At 41.6% G+C, this 8,495-nt stretch overlaps 1 long non-coding RNA gene across 1 annotated transcript; it reads right to left on the reverse strand.

Annotated features, from left to right (window-relative positions):
* Positions 1–155: 155 nt before the first annotated feature.
* On the reverse strand, positions 156–3,005 carry LOC119744678. Its single transcript, XR_005273584.1, has 3 exons — positions 2,779–3,005; positions 1,445–1,546; positions 156–237 (listed from the first exon to the last, which is right to left on the reverse strand). It is a non-coding gene; the product is annotated as an uncharacterized LOC119744678 (long non-coding RNA).
* Positions 3,006–8,495: the final 5,490 nt, after the last annotated feature.

The following is an 8,495-nucleotide window of genomic DNA, read 5'->3' on the forward strand; positions in this document are numbered from 1 at the left end:
GAACTTGGGTGCAGATCATTCTGACTCACCCTGTATGTTTTATGTCGTTAATATCTGATTAACCTCGAGTAAGTTTGGTATGCGCACAAATTAATTGGCGTTTTACGTAGGTAACGACGAAGAGGCAGTGTGCATGACCTACCTGTGCCAGGACATCTAAGATGTCTCCAACGTCGCATCCTGCTGCAACATCACAGGCGTTTGGTATACCACTTGAGTCGATGTGACATTTACAATCTGAAAAAAAAAATAGATAACCATTTCGACAGTCATTGTTGACATGTACAACGTTCGAACTAAGCGAGTTTATCTTTAATTTCTTGCTTTTGTTTTGAATAATTTACGGTATTCAAAATTGCTCTGAGAATCAGAACGGTGTCTATTTGTAAGAACAATGTCCTCCACACTTCGATTGTAAATAATACGTTGAAATTTCACGTTTGGTTTATTCCACTCATCTTCACGGTAACATTTCGACAATACATGTAATTGAAGATATGAGGTACATATTTCTGACTCTACTATTGGCGTTTACCAAAAGTTACTATTCCATACAGGAATACATGTAATTACATATACAGACACAAGTGGCACAGAAAGACAAACACGGACATGCACACTGGGCATTGACAACAAACTGTAGCTCATCTTCCAAAAACAAATGACTTTAGCAAAGAAAGCTTTATTTTTCCGAAAAGCCAAAAACGGTTAATCTACTGGAACTGCAGTGGTTTTGAACTTAACTCGTTGTACTCGTACTCGGACAATGGACCGATCCAGTAAGCTCCGCCCAGTGCGCACGTGGGCAAATTAACACGTGCTCCTCTCCAATGCCACACTGCATTTTCCTGCCGCGCGCATAATACGCGCGTGCACGCATGTCGGACTTTAGTGCACGCACGTCGGACATAAATCACGGCTGTGATTGGTCAGAACACCATGGGGCGGTGCTTACTGGATCGGACCAAACTGCACGCCCAGCCCTCGGTGGATTTAATATCAATGGCGGCGATCCCGTGGGTGGACGCGTCCGTGGTGCATTCCTTACTGTGTCTTTTTTTTTTTCATTAATAATGGCTGTCGGGGCAACTGAGGCGTCGAAATTATGGGGTGTCGGACCTATGAGGCGTCGGACTTACGGGCTTTTATTGGGTTGGGGAATGAGATTTGGTTGATGAGGCGTCGGACCTGTGAGGCGTGGGACTTATGCGCGGCCCCGGCCCCGTATCGACAAGGATTGCTTGAACAAGGCATACACGCTTAATCGGAGATCAGTTTAAATGCAAAACTGCCGATTTCTTTGACTTTTTTCTAAAGGCCCCGCTAGGCTCTAAATGCCAGGCCCTTTAACAACTTTTGCCGATAAGCAAATTGTCTTTTTCCAAGATAACATCAAAATAATATTTATTTATACTTTTGAAGGTAAAAAGAACATAGAACCTACGAGGTGTTTCACATGTAATTCCACCAAAGCCGGAAGGACAAATGCAGTTAGACTGCCCAAAACAAGTCCCACCATTCTGACAGTGACACGGATCCTGTGAATCTGTTGAATATAAAAAATACGTCGACAACAATCAAGCAAATTACTTCAAACAAAATGATTAAACTGTTAATTCATGGGCCAATTCAAGATTCACATTGTATGGCGAAAAAAAAAAACAGTGAAAATGGGATGGAAATCGTAAAAATTGATTCAGTGACTTTAAATCCATATTGTGCACTATATCACTTATCAAAAATGTTCTGGGCCTACAAGTTTATTATGACATTGTGTATCAAAATTTTAAAAAAGCCAACAACATATAACGGAATGCCAGACGTAGAGTATGTAACCAAAATAGCTAATATATGTATGATTTAAAAGACACGCCTTTCGTCTTCAAAATGAGACATCAAACGTCAAATTCTAATAATGTTTGACGGAGTTATGAGTAATTTTTCAAGAGAGTTAAATGTGACCATGAGAAGAAGTTTTCCATTTCAGGCATGCCTTGGGACAAGGTAGCCTAATTGCCTGACCTACAAAAAATGTGTTCAGCCAATCACACAATTCTTAACACTGTCTTGCTATCAGTTTGCAAACATGTTTACATGCTAAACATTTTTAATACGAGGTGATTGTAAGAAAGTGTTTAGGATTGTGCTTACTCGCTAAAGGCAATTTTGTATAGGCCAGTCAAATATCCACACAGAGACAATTAGGCTACCTTTTATTTGTCTTAATGCTTAAAATGGAAAACTTGGTCCCATGGTCAATTTGTAATCTCTTGAATAATTACTCATTAACTCTGTCAAAAAATTATCGGATTTGGACGTTTTATGTCTCATTTTAAGGAGGAGAGGCGTATCTTTCAAACCATATCTATATTATCTATTTTGGCTTTACATTCTACGTCTGGCATTCACTTATGTTTTGTTTGCATTTTCTTGATACATACTGTATATGCTCAAGGCCACATTGGCGGCCATCTTGGATATCTCAATTTCCCCCAAGGATGCCGAGTTGGTATCAATCAGACTCGGAATCATGCAGGTCTCAAAGGCCTAGAAACCATCAAGAAATAGTGCAACCGGGTTAGCTGCCGGACTATATGACTGTGAGTCATATTAGAACATCGGAGTTTTGTTACGATGAAGTAGTAATGACCATGTCTACGCAGTAAACCTATTTACCTACTTTCCAAGCCTCTGTGTAATAAAGCTTACTTTAAACAACACTTCAACAGTTTTCTTTAAACTAAGATTTGTTATAAGCTTATTATCAGTTTCACTTACCCAATGTGACAGTGACAGTAAACACGCATGTTGAGGAAAGCCCATGTACATAATCGGTGAAAGTGTATGTGACTTGAGTTGATGCGACTGGAAAAAGTTGCCCCGGCACGTGTGTTGAGTGTGTGTCAACAGAAGTAGCGTCTGTTGCATTCGGTGGTGTCCAGAAGACAGTGTCGCCTTGTGGAAGTGTAGTTACCAAATAGATATTATCTGGGCAACCGGAGATCACAGGTGGATCTGTGTCACGAAATGTAAAAGAGATTGCAAGAAGATTGCATTGGTGTACATGAAATCTAAAACGTTGGAAGTTTCACGTTTGGTTTATTCCACTCATCTTAACGGTAACATTTCGACAATACCTGTAATTGAAGATATGAGGTACATATATCTGACTCTACTATTGGCATTTACCAAAAGTTACTATTCAAAACAGGAATACATGTAATTACATGTACAAACACAAGTGGCACAGAAAGACAAACACGGACATGCACACTGGGCATTGACAACAAACTGTAGCTCATTTGCCAAAAACAAATGACTTTAGCAAAATGCATTTCGACGAAGTAAGCTAGAGGGCACCTGGAGACAGCAAGTATTATACTTATTAAAAAAACAGAGAAACTTTTGAAGACACGACGATCACCTTCTTTGGAGAGTGGAAAACATTTCAGCATTAGTATGGTCAATTGTCAGAGCATATACGTTTTATATATGTCGTAGGTTAGAACACAAATAATGCCGACTGTTTCTGGTACCCCAACTGCATCACAAAATGTTGGAATGTAATATACATTTGGCAGTTGATATTTTTTTACATTACCTGCACATTTTAGTTGATGTCTAACTTTTTAACTGAAATGGGTCTTTTGAAAAGATCAAATACTTGGACTAAATGCTGATTAAGTATAAGGACTTTACAAATAATTAAGTCCTCGATGAGTCCCTGCCAATGTTACCGGAGACACATTTATTTTCTTGTCCTGTTTTCTGACCATATGTAAATAATGGGAAAGGGCACTTTTGATGCATTGTCAACAAAGTCTGGCGAGGCTATATTTACTCCTGACTTGAGTAGGAGCCAATGAATAATCAGTACTATCTGCAGCTTTTAAAGCAAACTATGATTTCTTGGGTCCCACTTCCAAGTTTCCAAGACTGGATTTGATACATCTTGTGGATAGCGCCCTCTATCATCGTGGATGCTCGACTCCACATATCAGGGACTGCCGGAATGGCTATATACTTAAGGGGATCAAACTCAAAACCACAGTCTTGAACTAAGACTAAGATGCATCCAGCACTGACCTGGTAACACAAAAGTGAGATCGGAGGTGTCGCTCTTAATCTCAATGTTTCCCGTGTTCACAACATTCTTCAGAGTGTAACTATACGTCACCCCATTCTCCAGGTTGTCCAACATGACCCCTGTGGTTCCCGGCGCGTAGGTGTAGACCCTGGGCTGACCCCCTTGAGGTGTGATGATTAACTCATAGTAGCCCACGGGGGCTGGGGCTGCGTCCCAGGTCAGGTAGCTAGTGGTGCTGTTCGTCCTGTGCAACATGCCGTTGGATGGCGGGTATGGCACTAAAAGAGAAAAATTCTGTTGTTAAAAATAGACCACTTTACTCGATGTACACTCCGTGCGTCGATGGAAAAAATGGCTATTTGAGGAACATGCAGTATGGCATGGGGCGTGAGGATTGGGTAAAAGCTCCAACACTACTTGTTCTGGAGTGGTGGCATCAGATGCAACTTGTACAAAACCATTTTATAGGGGCAAAAAACCTTGTGAAAGACACTTGAAAGCCCCCACCCCCCCCCCTCCCACCCATCGTTGTCCAAATTTGCCTCATGATAACAACTTGCCCAAAATACAACCCTTGACACCGCGCTCTCGTAATTGTGGTTTACCTGTACAGAACGTATGCAGTCATGTCGTCTGACTCTTTGCAAAGGTACCCTGACAGGGAGGGCGACGTTTCTAGTATAGTCCGAGGTCCCATTGATCCGACGACCCATTGGTCTATAAGTCCCAGGTCTATAGGTCCCATTGGCCCGACGACCAATTGGATGTCGGACCAATGCATTGGTCCGCCATCCATTGGTCCGACAGTTAGGGTTAGGGTTGGGGTTAGGGTTAGGGTCAGTCAACCTGAATCAGTGGAACTCGGACCAATGAGACGTCGAACCAATGGGACGTCGGACTTTACAGGTGTAACCGGCAGGGATTCCCAGTTTGTGTTTTCAGGTGGAATGGGCGGCTAGTGCATAAAAGCACTGTGGCCCTGGTTCGTTCCCGGCTAGGACATTATGTAAGTAGAGTTGTGAGTGGGTTCTCTGTTGTGCCACAAGGATTTTTCTTGGAGCCCTCCGTCTTTCCTCCCTCCGAAAAACTCAAACACGTTCAATCTCTGGCTGTGCTCCATGGTCATATATGGGTCGTATGTATGAATGGCTCGACCACGTTGTAGCCGCGTCCTTTACAATTCGGCTTCTCGTTAGTTGCGAGTGAGGCCGATTAGCCTCCCAAATGATTAATATCACTGCAATTGTCCCACTTCACCCGGAAGTATATACATACCGGTATAGGTACTTGATGGGCAAAGGACAGATTGCACAAATTGCAAGTGATCGTCAGTCAAAAAAACAAACAATATTATCTCACTCACCAGTGTACGTGTCTCTAGTAAAGTTCAACTCCAGTGGCAGCCCATCTTGAAGTACCACATCCACTCTCAACCTAAACTCCACGGCGACGCTTAGGCCCTGGAAGGTTTGTGTCGCACCAGCCACTGCGACAACCGGGGCAACAGCAATGGTTGTACCTACAGGCTGCTGCAGGCTGATCAGATACTGCCCAACGTTGTCAGCAGGATTAGGTGCGTTGGCCCAGCTTATGCTAATAGAGTCGTGCGCTGGTGGGGCAAGCTGGGTAGGGGGCAACTCTAGAAGAGAGAGGATAATAATAACATTTGCAGAGAATGACAAAGACAAATTGGCAATGCGGCACACACATTTTGCGCCCTCAATTTGCCATCAGTCTGACCTAAGTTGGGACTGCCCAAATCAAAGTGTTCCATGATAGGGCCGGCTAGTCTTCTAGTTGTCCTGGGCTCAGCATAGAGTAAGTTTAGGTGCGTATTGACTTCACTTTACTCAAACATTGGAAGGTAATTTTCAGATAAATATACACACTAGATATTCATTACGTATTAGCACGCCAGGTGCCATAATTTTACAGGATGCTTTATTCGCCAACAGCCCAGCAGGTTCTTTCGCGATAATTATTGGTAGTTTTGTATTTTGGACGCTTGGAAATGTTGCATATTCTTGTAATTTGAAAACTAACGTTACATCGCTGTGTTTGCGAACATGCAGAACATAACCAAATAGTCCTATAATGAATGCCCCATACATAAAATCCCCTTTTTGGCATTCCTCCCCTCCCCCCCTCCCCCCCCCCCCCCGCAAAAAACGGAAGGTGAAACTATACTTAATTCCTGCTTTTGCATTATGATAAATGAATGAATGAAGTCAAAAACCTTAGCTATCGTAAATTTGTTCAATTCATGCGTGAATATGAGTGTTGGACACATTGTTTGGCATATGTGCAACAAATGCCCAAAATGTCCCTATGGAAATTCTTAAACACTTTCAGCGTACTCTTTTCGTTCCAGCTTTGGGGCCAAACGTAAAATCATATGACTTAATTCCAACTATCTGACATTGCATTTGTTGGATTCAGAAGAAAATAACAGCAGCAGTAATTCGACGACTTCTCTAAAATGAAGATTTGATCCATTCACAGGGTAGATATGTATCGAGTCGGCCAGTATAAATTAACGTTTTTTTTATATGTGCGTTTTCAGCGGTTATATTGTACATGTGTTGCCAATAAGCACTCCAGACTAAAAACAAAGTTTAGTAAAAAAAAAATTAAAAAAAGGGTCTGAAAAAAAAAAAACAAGGCAAGGTCCTGGATGACCATTCTTGCCTATGGCCTCGAAGCACTTCATTTGAGCTGTGATAAAATATAAAATACAAAATAATATAAAGCTAGATACTATGTCTGTTTGATGAACAGAGCATAGGGCTTTTCTGCGTTGTGATTTTTTTTAATGAGTATATTTGCCCGAACATGATTACATTAAATATTAGCTGTTTCGGAAAATCACGTAGTTCTTTAGACATAGGAATTTAAGATGACATGTCATAACCCATGACGTCATCATGATGTCATCTTAATTATTAATTATAACACGTCTATGCCTAAGTGCATAACTCGTTTCAACCCAATCACACATGTGGTTGTCTAGAAGACATTAAAGCAATTTTAAAATGACGTCACATGATCAATGATGACGTAATCACGATGTCAATTTCATCCTTAACACGTCCTTAACTTTGCATGTTCAATCTGATGAAAATGTGCACCTGAGATGACGTCACATGACCCTAGATGACGTCATGTTTACGCATCTCGTCAATTGACACATTTATGATGTTTTTGGTCTGCCAAGTCTGAAGTTGATCTGATCGAAAACAATGTACAACTGTGTATAAAACAAAAAAAAACAATAACCTCATAAAAAATCAGCCAATAACGTCATTATGACGTCATTTAAGATTTTGCATACTAAAAACGAAGTTTCATGACGATCGAACTTTCCCTTGTGTGGCATTAATGTTCTCCGCGTTTCCTCATTGCAACCTATGTACCTGTACGTCCTGAAGGACAGCAGTCCGAAAAAAAGGCCAAGAAATTACTGGTGAGATTGAAGTTATATATCCTAAAGTTCAATACAAGTGCTACGCAGCACCCCATTTTGTCTTATTCTCGTATGTGTGTTTAAAAAACAGCATTTTTGATGACGTCATCATGACTCACACATTTGTCGTTTTTTTCTGCCTACATCTATTACTTAATCAACCCATTACAAACAGAATTTTGAATTTAACATGTTGCTTTCGTGAGATATGGTGCTAATAGCTTCAAAACTTCAAAAATCGATCTAAAATCACAGAATGACGTCATCGTGACTTCAGCTCAATTTCCATCTATACCACATCCCTGCCTTTGTATACAGGCAATGTTTAAACCCATCGGCCTTGCTGTTCTGTAGATATAGGCCATTGAATAATGCGTCTTTAAGATGATGTCACGTGACACAAGATGACGTCATCATGACGTCACTTTCCGCGGCACGACTTTGCTTGTGGTAACTTTCATTGAAGTTTGACAAAGATGATTGCCCAAAAAGGCCATCAGAAAAGACGTGTACAGTTTATGCGATTTTAGGATGGAACTCCCAAGGGGCAAAAAACAGAAACACAGGATTGTCCGCAACTTTGCGGAAAAGCCAATACAATCACTTACGAATGTTGTAAACAACCACGGGTAAAGCTGTCAGGGTTGCGCTCGCACTCCTGGTGGCACCTTTCACCGTGTGAAATGAGTACGTCGCCACGCCATCAGCGACCAAATACCTGAAGGACGTCTCGGTCTTAGGGATGAGATCGCTTCCGACTTCGATCCCATTCGCATCATAGTAAACGGCTTCATAGTTATCGAAGTCTCCTGCAGTGGCCTGCCATTTGAACTCCACCACCAGGGTGCCGAGGAATTGGGTGGTCACCCCGGTAGGAATGGGTGGCGCTGCTTTGGGGTGGGGGGGGGACAGAGAGAAGGGAACACCAAAATTACAATGGTATTT

Source organism: Patiria miniata, unplaced genomic scaffold (genome assembly GCF_015706575.1).
Source record: "Patiria miniata isolate m_02_andy unplaced genomic scaffold, ASM1570657v1 HiC_scaffold_7, whole genome shotgun sequence".
In the NCBI taxonomy this organism is placed as follows: Eukaryota; Metazoa; Echinodermata; class Asteroidea; order Valvatida; family Asterinidae; genus Patiria; species Patiria miniata.